We start from the raw sequence: 13,778 nt of genomic DNA, 5'->3' as shown, positions 1-13,778 counted from the left end.
TCAGTGGGGACACTAAGCCCATATATCATGTTGACACCTATGGAAGGTGAGGAGCCCTGCCCAGCCTGGCACAGCCTTTGGAAATGTTGGGAGTTTCCCTCTTACTGCTCTGAACTCAACTCTATCTGGTGTTTGGGTCAGTACATAGAGGCCCAAGGACCAGAGGAAGGCCAGTCTGTTGGCTCCTCCAGTGAGGGTTCTAGATTCCTCACACATGCCCTCAGCTGGACAGGCAAGAACTACACCAGTGGGGGCAACACTGCAGGAATGGCAGTGACCCAAGGGCAAATGTAAGAGAGGTTTCTCTACCCCAGAGGCTCCAGGGTGCTCCTCCTAGGAGGGAAAGTCTTCCTGTCACTTAACCCAGAGATTTCCAAACACAGAGTCACCTAGGGACTATGTTTAAAATATACACAGGGGACTTCCAGTGGCTAAGACTTCGTGTTCTGAATGCAGGGGGCTCGGGTTCCATCCCTGATCAGGGAACTAGATCTCACATGCCCCAAGTAAAGATTCCCGCATTCTGCAATGAAGATTGAGGATCCCACTCACAACTAAGACCAAGTTAATAAATAAATAAATATTAACACACACACAGATACCCAGACCTCATGCCAATCCTCTTGAATTAGAGACTCCCAGGTGGGCCCCAGCAATCTGCATTTTTGAGAAGTCACTCAGTGATTTCAGAATTTCTACAGAGGAGGAACTTAAGGGTAGTGATCTAATTCGATAACAGAAGCAAGCAGTGACTCAAAAAATAAACAGATTTATAGATTTTCATATGCTAAGCCCAAACTTATCTAATTATACAAAAACAAATCAAAGCATGGGCTTTCCTGGTGGCTCAGCAGTAAAGAATCTGCCTGCAATGCAGAAGACCTGGGTTCAACCCCTGGGTTAGGAAGATCTGCTGGAGGAGGGCGTGGCAACCCACTCTCGTACTCTTGCCTAGAGAATCCCATGGACAGAGGAGCCTGGCAGGCTGCAGTCCATAGGGTTGCACAGAGTCGAACACGACTGAAGTGGCTAAGCAGCAGCAGCAAATCCAAGCATTCACTTATAACTTCCTGGTTTTAGCACTTTTGCTTTTTCTCCTCTCTTTTTCCTGCTTATCATTGTTTTAATTTGAAATAATATCCTCTTATCATTGGTGATTTTTACAAAACTGTCCACATTTGGTGTTGCATTTATCAGATTTTCCAATATTAAAGAATGCATTTTTGGAACACCTGGAAGATGAAAATCACCTGTGTTTAACTGTACTTCCTTCCATTTTCATTTCTCTCCAGTTTCTTTCTCTATATTTGTAATTATAATGTATATAGAAAAGAAAACTTTGAAATTTTTTATGTGTGTACTAACTTTATAGGAAACTAGTATAGGAAAATTCATAATCATTACACACATGCACACACACACCAAAGCTAGTGGAGGTGATGGAATTCCAGTTAAACTATTTCAAATCCTTAAAGATGATGCTGTTAAAGTGATGCACTCAATATGGCAGCAAACTTGGAAAACTCAGCAGTGACCACAGGACTGGAAAAGGTCAGTTTTCATTCCAATCCCAAAGAAAGGCAATGCCAAAGAATATTCAGACTACCGCACAATTGTACTCATCTCATATGCCAGCAAAGTAATGCCCCAAATTCTCCAAGCCAGGCTTCAACAGTATGTGAACAAAGAACTTCCAGATGTTCAAGCTGGATTTAGAAATGGCAGCAGAACCAGAGATCAGATTGCCAACATCTGTTGGATCATAGAAAAAGCAAGAGAGTTCCAGAAAAACATATACTTCTGGTTTATTGACTATGCCAAAGCCTTTGACTGTGTGGATCACAACAAACTGGAAAATTCTTCAAGACATGGGAATACCAGACCGTCTTACCTGTCTCCTGAGAAACCTATATGCAGGTCAAGAAGCAACAGTTAGAACAGGACATGGAACAACGGGCTGGTTCCAAACTGGGAAAGGAGTACATCAAAGCTATATATTGTCACCCTGCTTATTTAACTTATACGCAGAGTACATCATGTGAAATGCCAGGCTGGATGAAACATAGCTGGAATCAAGATTGCAGGGAGAAATAGTTTCTTAGTTCCCCAACCAGGGATCAAACCCATCCCCCCAGCGGTAGAAGCAGAGTGTTAACCACTCATAACCACCGGATCAGCAGGGAAGTCCCCTATCCTTATTAGTTCATCATAAACTTATTATTTGTTAAACTTTCTATTTCATCATAAATACTTCCCCATGTAGTAAATTATTATTCTTAAAAATGTATATAATAGCTTCACAATATTAAGTAAGTGAATCATGATTATGCAAACCATTTCTTATTGTTGGACATTTGGATTTGTTCATTCATTCTGCGAATATTTGTCAGCTTCCTAATATGTGCTGGGTAGGGTTCTAGAGCCTAGAAATATAGTAGGAAACAAAGTAGGCAAATTCTGGGATTACATTCTAGTGGGGAAAAGACTGGCAATATACAATCATCATATGATAATAAATGCTATAAAAATAAAACAGGGAAAGAGGGCTGGAAAATGGCAGAGCTCCTATTTTATAGAGTATGAAGTGAAGTGAAGTTGCTCAGTCGTGTCCCACTCTTTGTGACCCCATGGACTGTAGCCTACCAGGCTCCTCGGTCCATGGGATTTTCCAGGCAAAAGTACTGGAGTGGGTTGCCATTTCTTTCTCCAGGGGATCTTCCCAACCCAGGGATTGAATCCGGGTCTCCCACATTGTAGGCAGACACTTTACCGTCTGAGCTACCAGGGAAACCCCCAATGCTGAAGAGAGTAGATTGGTTCACAGGACTTTCTACTTTTTAAAATTGTTTTGTCAGGATAATTTACCAGTGAAAGATTTACAGAGTCAAGAAGTGTGAATATTTTTCACATTCTTGATATATACATACTCTTAATTACATTCCAAATGTTATGGCAATCTGTACTCCCACCTTTGCAGTGGGATCATTGTGTTTTGACACTATTTTATAATCTTTACTTATTTGTATTTCTTATTAATCTGAATGAGTTTTTAAAGAGCACAAAATTAACTTTTATCATATTTGCTGCAAATTTCCAAATTCTTGTTTGACTCTTTTAAAATTAATTAACTTTTGGCTGCATTGGGTCCTAGTTGCTGCATAAGGGCTCTCTCTAGTTGCGGTGAGTGAGGGCTACTCTCTACTTGCAGTGTTTGGGCTTCTCACTGTGGCAGCTTCTCTTGTTGTAAAGCACATACAAGCTGAGTAGTTGTGGCATGTGGGTTTAGTTGGCCTTCAGCCTGTGAAATCTTCCTGGACCAGGGATCAAACTTGTGTCCCCTGCATTGGCAGAAAGATTCTTAACCACTGTCCCACCACAGAAGTCCTTGATTGACTCAGGTTTAGTAGTGTGCAGCTTTCTCTTTCCATAACCACCATTTGTCCCGGTGCTCTTTGCTGAATATATTGTCCTCATACATTGATTTGTGCAATTACACTTATCATATACAGTATTAATATTTTAAGTACATCAGGATCTGTTTCAAGGTTATTTATCTTGTTCATTTATCTATTTTGTATTAAAACCACAGTGTTTTAATTATTCAAGTTGAGACATTCTAATATTTGGCAGGGCTAATTCTCCCTCATTATGCTTACCATTAATATATATTCTTTGTCATTCTCTATAATTTATTCTTCTAAATAAATTTTGTACTAATGATCAAATATTCATCCCAGTCTGCTCCCTACCATTTTTGCATTTTTGATGCCATTAGGAATGATGTTTCCTTTTTCACCACATTTTTAACACATTACTGCTGTTACAAGGCTGTCTATTGATTTTTGTGTATTTATCTAATCCTACCATTTTATTGAACTCTTTTTATCAATTCAAATAGCTTTTTGATGGAATCTCTTTGGTTTTATACATATACAATTCATTTTCCCTTGTATTTCTAATAGGTTTTACTCTGTGTTCTTGATAATATATTACTTGATATTTTAGGATTTATTCCTACTGTGTTTTTATTTTGAAATACACCTCTTATCAAAATAAAATTAGTCTCTTTACTGAATGGTTTTGGCTTTGAATTTTACTTTATGTTTATTTGTGCCTAAGATTGCCTTGCTTTGCTAGTATGTTTAAGTGTTTTCCTTCTTGCTCTAGCTTTACGTAGTGGACACCTGTGGAGTGCTTGTCACTCACCCATTCTCTTCCAAGCGCTTGGTGCTACCGTGTTAGTTCAGTGTGATCCTATTTCCTGGCCACAGTTGATTGGGGTTGATATAGACATCTGACCTGAGACTGTCGTCATGGCACCCTAACGCACTAGCCATAGTTGATTGCTTTATGTATGTGTACCTGACTTAAAGTGAAAGTGAAGTCGTGTCTGACTCTTTGCGACCCCGTGAACTGTAGCCCACCAGGCTCCTCCACCCAAGGGATTCTCCAGGCAAGCATACTGGAGTGGGTTGCCATTTCCTTCTCCAGGGGATCTTCCTGACCTAGGGATCGAACCCAGGTCTCCCGCATTGCAGGCACACACTTTAACCTCTGAGCCATCAGGGAAGCTTGGAGTCCCAAATCAAAGGGACTCTTTGATTTGAATCCTGAAAGAATGAGTCCAGTTTCTGGTGATTTAAAGCCTAAAATTCTAAAACAAAAACTAAGGCCATGTTTTTTAGCATGTGGAGAAAACTCGTGTCCAGCAAGGGAGAATGAAGCTGACATACAGGATTTCAGCAACAATAAATAGGACACTTGAGTGTCGTCTGAATCCTCAGTTTCTGGTGTTTCTGAGTTATAGCTGCGTCACTGCACTAGACTGGTTCAACCATACTTTGGGTTTTGTGAAATGCTTCAGTCTTGGTCCAAAAAGTTCTCCTCTTTGCTCAGGCTAATTTGGTTTTCTGTCACTTGCAATCAAAAAATTCCCAGCTAATATAATATATATCTTTGTAACCCACTGAGACTTACTGTTGAGGAAGGAATGCAAGTGAGATACTTTCTAATTTCTCAAGGTGATAAATAATTTTTAGTGTTCTGTTAGCCAAATCAGTTCATCAGGAACCTAAGAGAGGGAAGAATACAATAATACATTGATTTAGGTTATCTTGGTCCCTTTCTCCTGATCTCTTATGCCATCAATTCTCCCATTGGATTAAGGTCATGGGTGGTCTGGTCATTATGTGAACGCTTTTCCAGAGCCCATATCTGAGCAGCAGTTAATTTCATGGCCTCTGAATGAAGTTCAGGGGAAAAGAGACCAGACTGATAGCCTTTGAGAATAACCTGTTCCCTTTCTACAACATGCCCTGTGGTGCTGTCTTGGGGGCTGTCAGCTCGTACGTTTTGCCAGCTAAAGGTAGTTAGAGAAGAAAAAGAATCACTTCAGGGAACTGACTCTCTAAAAGGAACATCCATCCTGTCCCCTCCCAACATTCTTAGGGGATTGATGGTCAAAGCCAGACTCTTCAGGCATGTGACACTGAGGTGCTGAAATGAAACACTAGGTGAAAACGTAATCAAAGCCTACCGCATTTCCCTGACAGTTACGCCACCAAGGATGTCAAGATCTGTACTTCTGCTTTCAGGACATGGAGTTATCGTTTTGGACGGTTCTTAGTCCCTTACTAGCAGCTTAGAAATCAAATTACCTTACTCAGTGCCAGAGGCTGTAGCTCACTGGCTGAACCACTAAACCAGACTAATTGAGGTAACAAATATGCCTGCATAGTGCTTCCTTGAGAAAATGCACCCTTCAGAAGACATGACATTTACTTCTGACTTAGCTAGATGTACTGACAACTAGGCATTTCTAAGGCTGCCCTTGATTTGTATCTATTAAAAGAAATATGGAATGAATTTTAACAGTCCAAATGTAACTTTGCCCTGATTCAAACACAAGTGGAAATACAAGGTGGAAAATTGTGAGTAGAATGCAAACCTAGCCCAAGTCAGTAACAACTGAGAGCTCTTATCATCCGACAGCCGCTTTCATGCCTATGAAATGATTTGAGGGGTTTGGTGTAGTTCATAATAAGCCAAGTGTCAATGGCACAAATGCCTTCTAGAAATTATTACAGTAGTTTGGCTACTGTGTTGGCAGTCTCAGCAAGACAAATAAGAAGTATTAGGTTACCAACAGCTTAGATTCCTTTCTCAGTTCTAGATGTGGTGCTCTGAAGACAAAAATGGGGTGAGGACAAATAACTTTTACTATTTCTGTCAACTTGACAGATATCTTCAAAAGGTTCAGTTTAGCTCTTTTAATCATAGTGAAGCAAACAGTAAGGGAAAAACATCAGAGGATTCCTTTAATAATTGGATTGTAAAGTTAACAGCAAGAAGGAAATGCTGTAATATAATGTAACATGATAAAATGCAAAAGAAATCCCCCAGAAGTGTGTACAAGGAAGGAAGATATTTTCTGAGGATTGCCACGTGCTGATATCATCATCAATGCTTAGAACCCTAAAATAACCTCAAAGATCCTGAGATTTTACTTTAAATGGATTATTCATAGACCAAATAGCAAATTAAAAGTAGTATTATTTGGACTTCCCTGGTCTAGTGGCTAAGACGCAATGCTTGTAATACAGGGGGCCTGGGTTCAATCCCTGGTCAGGGAACTAAATCCCACATGCCTTAACTAAGAGTTCACATGCCACAGCTAAAGATCCCAAGTGCTATAACTAAGACAGGTGCTGCCAAATAAATAAAAACAAAAATTTTTTAAAATAGCATTATTGCACAATCCCTTTTTGCCAACACAAAGCTCTAAGAGAAAGAAAGGGTAAATACGGTAAGTAGAATAATTAAAGCCATAAATCAAAAGAATTGGACTTTTTGTGTGCCTCGCTTTATCCCTCACTAGTTTACTTTCACAGATTACCCACATTCCTTCTATCTACATGTGCCAGATTCCAGAGATACTTCAACAACTACGAACCATAATGTGGGCCATGTCAACGTAGATAATAACCTACAAACTACGTGGTTTAGTTTTCTTCCTCTGATTTTAATACTGAAAGATATTTTATGAGGAAACATGATTTTCTTTCGGGGCGGGGGAGGTGGTCAGGCCTGAATATCCGCAGCTTCCTTGATTGGCCATTGTGAACCGTTTGCCCATTTCAGAGTAATTCTCCTAAAGCACAGGCTCCAAGAGGAGAAAGAAGGTGTAACAGGAATCGGGAGGCAAGAACAGCGTCCTGCTCGGCTCTAGTGAAACCTGTTTGCATTTACTCCATCTGGTTCCAATACAGGTAGACTCTGAGTGCCGCTGAGGTCACAGGTGAAGTTGAACTCCTAATTCCCTCAGTCCTTGGGCTGGCTGAGTGATCACAAACAGATTCAGTAGTATGTTCAACCCCAGCTTCTGTAAATATATTATCAGTTTCTATAAGATCCAAGATATTAAAAACACTGGGTTGGCTAATATTGACATTTCTCGGTCTAGAAATACAAAGGCTGAAATAGGACTGAAGCTTTATTATTTTTAAAATTTACTATTTGTATATTTATTTTTTGCTGCACTGGGTCTTCGTTGCTGCCCACGGGCTTTCTCTAGCTGCGGTGAGTAGGGCATCTCTCTAGCTGCAGTACCGGGCCTTCTCTAGTTGCAGAGTATGGTCCCTCAAATGCAGGTTCAGCAGTTGCGGCACTTGGGCCTAGTTGCCCCGAAGCATGTGGGATCTTTCTAGACCAGGGACAGAACCTATGTGCCCTGCAACAGCAGGGAGATTCTTAACCACTGGACCACCAGGGAAGTCCTTATCCCATGTTTTTCATGCCTCCATACCTTTGCTCAAGCTGTGCCCTCTGGTTAGAGTGTGTATGCCTGGTAAATTCCAAGTCTTTCATATTTCAACTCTTCAAGGAAGCTCTCCTTGCTCCAAACCCCACATTCTTACAATCCCACCATCACACAGTCATCAGCTCCCTTCTTTTTAGTTACCATCTCAAGCATCCTTCTGTGATCACACTATTTGCCATATTATAACTTGCAGGTCTGGCTCTCCCACTCAGGCAGGAACCACACCTTGTTTGTCTCATTAATTCTGAGAGCTGGCACAGTAGGCACTGGGGTAGTATTTGTTGGGCAGATGGACATACTGACAGATGGTTGAATGGATGAATGAATTCAAGTTAATGTGATCTTGTTCACCAAATCAATACAACAGCTTTATGAATAAAAAGTAAAATTTTATGTAATGTAGACTCATTTGGTACTTAGCATGTCACAATTTATCCTCTTATATTAATCTCTGGTTTCTCCCAGGAGATCATAACTTACCAACATACATATCAGTGAGGTATACTGTAGGTAGCAAGTGACTTGATTCTTCCTAGATTTTGTATTGCAAGTGTCTTGTCTCCAAGACAAGTCCAGCCACCATTGTTTCAGGGATCCTCCTGGGAGCAGCATTATTTAATGGGCAACCAGTTAGAACTGTGTGGGGCTTAAGATTTGTTGCCAAAGCCAAAGGCCTGCCCTCCCTCTAATCCCTGGAGGTGTTCCTATGAACCAGGAAGAACCCTCCCTTATCTTTACTTCTGAGCCCAGAGCTTAGCTGACTAAAGTCAACAGAGCTAGAATCAAATGGCTGTTTTCTCTCTAATTCAAAGCATCATCTCTGAAGTGAATAATGAAGTTGAATTAGGGATTTTGATTTTTTTAAGTGATTTTTTTTTTTAAAGGTGGTTGCTACAGCAGAGAAAAATATCTGAACAAAATAGGACGCTTCAATGGAGTGAGAATTACCTTTCTATTTCATTCTCTTCCTCTCAGTGCTGGGATTCAAGAACTGTGGGGATTATGTAGATTAGCAGTATCTATAGTTATTCTTTTCATCTAAATCAGAGGCCCTGAATCATGGAAATGCAATTTGCTAGGGAAACAGGACTTTTTTCTGTTAAAGCCTCTGTGATGTCCCTGTAAGAAAGCCCTTATTAGGTTGGCCCTTGCAATGTCAAGTTTCAGGAAATACTCGACTCTTCTAAGTTTACGGAGTTACTGCTTTCAGGAAGCATTTTTTGCTGCATAACTGGAGAGTGTCTTTTTGGGTTTGGACTTCCTAACCTTGAGAAGGAGTTGACGTGCTTCTTCAGAGTGTGAAATGAGCAGATGGTGTTATTTCACTCCAATTTGTTTTGCATGGACTGAGGAGAAGGCGGTGGGGGGAGGGGTAAATGTGTTCTTTTCCTGATGGCTAAAACACAACGTATTGGCACAAAAAAGCCACTTCACTAACATTGGATCATCTATATCTTAATAAGGACTGGCGCTTTACTCACTCCACCTCAGTCTGGAAGTTATTTTCACCATGTTTTTCACTTTCTCCAGAAGGGATTATGCTCTCATTACAGCAAAAACCAACATATTTGGACTCCCCAAGCCAATAACTGAAGGAGCCTACTGTGAGCCTTTTGAAGTAATGAAGTCGCTCAGTGCTCTTTCTTTTTCAGTATTTGCTGTCCCTCTCCAGGTGTGTTCACCTCATTTTCAACTCTACACTCAGCTCACCGACACCCAAAAATGTCTCCAGGGAACCAAGACAAGGAGCCTGAACACACTCACGGAAAAGCTGCAAAATTTCCAATGACCCTCAGCTATCTATTTATCTATCTGAATGAATACAGTCCAGAAAAGTTGTGAGACCTCATTTTCCACCTTATGCTAGAGAACATTTGGGCCTTCTCCTAGACAAGTAGGTAGAAACTCTATTCCAATCTCATCCAAGGAAAAGGGTTTAAAGGGTTAGCTGCTTTGGCAGCTGTCTCCCTATGTAAGTTCTGTTTCAACTACACCCGCTTTGATACAGCTAAGGCAGTCTCTTATACCCCACCCCACTCCTACCCCGCCCCACCACTCACCCTGTTTCGTCTACTGGCACAAGAAACATCAGCAATTAATGTAGACTTTGCTGAAGATTTCACTGGGGAGAGAGAAGGAATAGACAAGAGAGTTAACATTCATACCACCCAGAAATGCCCCCCAGACACCATCATCTGTGGGTGCACTGAGTTTCTGTCTACTCCCTTCATTCATTCAGCTCTAAATTCAGCTCGGTCCCCAGATTTGCATAGTTCTCTCAGTAAAAGCTTTGCAGTTATTGGACCTATCAAAAGGCAAGTTAGTAACCATTTATTATTATGTAAACTTACCCTCTGAGGGGTTTCACCTTCACTCCAAGAGACATTGAAGAACACCAATAGTCTTCCCAAGAAGTAATCTTGTTAATATAATCTTTTTCACCTCCTTGTACCAGCTCCAACCCAGTCTCCAAATTTCACTGAGGCTACTTCCTACTTTGCTTATTTAACCCGCTACTCCCCACTGTTGTCTCCTGTCTCTTTGACCTCCTTTGGTCTCTGCCCCTTGGCAACCAAGACTCATCTTAGCCCTTCCTTGCTTTGCTGACCTGTTTTGTATATCCTTCTTCAACCAGGTCCACCCATCTCCCTAGAACAAGGACCCATGCACTGCTACCTCTTTAGGGGAGACACCCCACTGCTTCCATCCTGCCTGGACCACTTGCTGAGGGAGGTGAACTAGGTAATACCAAATCCCTGTCCTTAAATGAGACCCTGACATAGCATACAGATAATTTACAAATGTGTTCATCCCCTACTAACCCCTTTCACTCTGAGGATCAGAATACTAGTAGCCGCAGAGACTGACCATAAGTTAGAGATGACTGATCAGTGCACCTCTGAAATTCTTCCCGGTCTGTGCTCTGTCCACTGTTGGTTGAATTTAACACTTATGACCAGCTTGCTGATTTTGACAGCCGTCCATTTGGGCCTGGCTCTGCCTTTGGAACACTGACCCTCAAAATTAGAGGCTTGCCTCTGCATGTGCTTCCCTAGTGGCAAATCTGCCTGCGATGTAGGGGACCTGGGTTTGATCTCTGGGTTGGGAAGATCCCCTGGAGAAGGGAACCCACTCCAGCGTCCTTGCCTGAAGAATTCCATGGACTGAGGAGCCTGGCAGGCTATAGTCCATGGGGTCGCAAAGAGTTGGACACAACTGAGTAACTTTCACTTTCCACTTTTTTCTGCACGGCACTGTTAGGTTTGATGCTGCCTGGAGGCTCCCTGCTTTCATCTTTGGCGGCCTCGCCTTACCACAGCTGTGGGAGGACCCCCTACCTGGGGACCTGCTTGGTGGGCATCTCCCACCACCCACTCTAGTCACTAAGGTGGCACGAAACACAGCAAAGTTCCCAGGGAAAGAGCTACATGAACTTGCAAAGTTATAATAGGTTTGCCTGGTATCTGGTACTGAACCAGACAATCTGGTATTTTCACTTCTTATCTAGTTAAAAACCAAAAAATTTTTAAAAAAGAAAACACACACTTCTGAATACTTATGAGATAAAAGAACTATTTCTAAAATATTATATATATATGTGTATATATATATATATATATAATGCTACCAAAAGATAAATACAAACATTTGAAATAGGCAAATAAATTATTTAAATCAACTTCTACATCATTCCCTCTTCCCTCCAAGTTCCACCCCAAATGCAGGTTTGGCACCTTTGTAGGGAAAAAACCTAGAAGCCTAAATTATTATTGTTGAATGGCAAACCTCTTCTTTTTTTTTTAATTTAAAAATATGCTGCTAAAAGAAAAGTACAGTAACTTGCTCGGTCATTTTTCAAAAAAAACCATGTATGTTAGGAAGATATACAGATAACAAAAGTATGTATTCGATCAACTATCAACTATTTAGAATTGTTTTCTGTGAAATTGTTATCAAATGTTTGGTTTTCAACAGAATACAGAATGTGGTCTCCCTGGAATTTGTCTCCTAATCTTTAAAATACAGATGGATTTCAAAGGATATTTAATCATGATTTTCATTCCTTTTCATTTAATGATGTATTTTGAAAGTGCTATTTGATATCTAAGAGAACCTCATGAATTCTTTTAATAATTTCCTCTCCTTTGAGCTACGGAGCATTTTGCCAAAAAGAATTAGAACCTACAAAGCTTTGGGACTATATTAAACTGTACTGGTTTTTCATTTTTCTGAAAGCTTGCCAGAATGTTATCTCCTCCAGTTTATAATTTTTCCCCCTTTTCCCCTCACCTACCAGTTGAATAAAAAGTTAAAAGGTCACATCTTTCTCATCCTATCACCAAAGTAAACATTTCTCCAATTACCCATAAAGGGCAGTTGCTTCCAAGAAATTATTTATTGTATATTAGCAAAAAGGCCCAGGCTGTAATAGAAGGCTCTGTGTCACAGATATAAGTTCTCAGCCATAATAATAAAGTATCCCTAAACCTAGGAAAAAAATGAAAAGAAATCCTGCCACATTGACTATATTCCCAAGAATGTGTTAACCAACTGGCTGCTAAGATTCAACTCTATTGTGGATTTGAGGAACGGCTTCTTGTAAGTATCACCTTCCCAATTCATTTGTTTCACAAATGTTTATTGCCTGGCCCTGTTACAGACACCGGAAATGCAGCAGCAAACAAGATACAGGCGAATCCCTATACTTTACAGCTGTGAGAAGAAAGTCTCAGTTTCTTTAACAGCACTATCTTACCAAAAGTAAACAGAGGACATAAAAGATGACTCGAATCCAAAGAAATCCAGGCTTCCACAGTCAGACTGTAAATTTCTTTTGCGTGGTACCCTCCTGGAATTCCCCTGGTGGCTCAGACGGTAAAGCGCATGCCTACAATGCGGGAGACCCGGGTTCAATCCCTGGGTCAGGGAGATCCTCTGGAGAAGGAAATGGCAACCCACTCCAGTACTCTTGCCTGGAGAATCCTATGGACAGAGGAGCATAGTAGGCTCCTACAGCCAATGGGGTCGCAAAGAGTTGGACACAACTGAGAGACTTCACTCTCTCTCTTTCTCTCACCCTCCTGGAAGGAAGGGCTGAGAAGTATGTATCTCCAGACTTCTCCTCTGCCCAGATCAAGTGTTTGTTAAACACTTCGATAATTTGTTTAAACCATGGATGGTCCATTCCTGGATCAAAAACTTCTGCATCCCTAGAAGGATTCCTTTTTAATATTTATTTATTAATTTTTAGCTGTATCAGGTCTTAGTTGCACACGGGCTCCAGAGCACGTGGGCTCTGTAGTTTGCATTAATAGTTTGATCTGTAGTCTGTAGTTTGTGGCGCGTTGGCTCTCTGCTTGAGGGGTGTGGGCTCAGTCGTTGTGGCTCGCAGGCTTTGCTGCCCCATAGCATGTAGGATCTTAGTTCTCTGACCAGGGATCGAACCTGTGTCCCCTGCATTGGAAAGTGGATTCTTAACCACTGAACCACCAAGGAAGTCCCCCATGGAAGAATTTCTTTATGTAAATGACCAACTTTTTTTTCGGGTTTATCTGATTGTCCACATGCAACAACCGTTCTTTAAACATCTCTAGTGTAAGAAAACATAGTTTTGGTCATTGAAATGTAATCAAATCAAATAAGGAATTATTCTCACATTGTTGCAGGTAGGTTTGCATTACAAGTACAATGCTACAAAATGGCATATGTTATGGAATCAACTGGAAGAAACCAGGGAAGTCCCATCCACCCATACTCCCCTCTCTCTACCCCAACTTATCTCTTCTACCCAGATGTCTCACTGCAGGAAAAAAAAAGGAAATCCACTTGGGACTGTGCTGAACTGCCTTCTCTAGGTATCATTTTTTAAAATATGCAGATACCTCTTGGAGGAGGTTATCACACTCTGCTAACAGTCACCACATCCGGAAGACTGAAGGGAACTAACACTGAAAGGGTT

The sequence above is a fragment of the Budorcas taxicolor genome, chromosome 10, assembly GCF_023091745.1.
Source record: "Budorcas taxicolor isolate Tak-1 chromosome 10, Takin1.1, whole genome shotgun sequence".
Classification (NCBI taxonomy): domain Eukaryota; kingdom Metazoa; phylum Chordata; class Mammalia; order Artiodactyla; family Bovidae; genus Budorcas; species Budorcas taxicolor.
Note: the sequence above shows the minus strand (reverse complement) of the source record.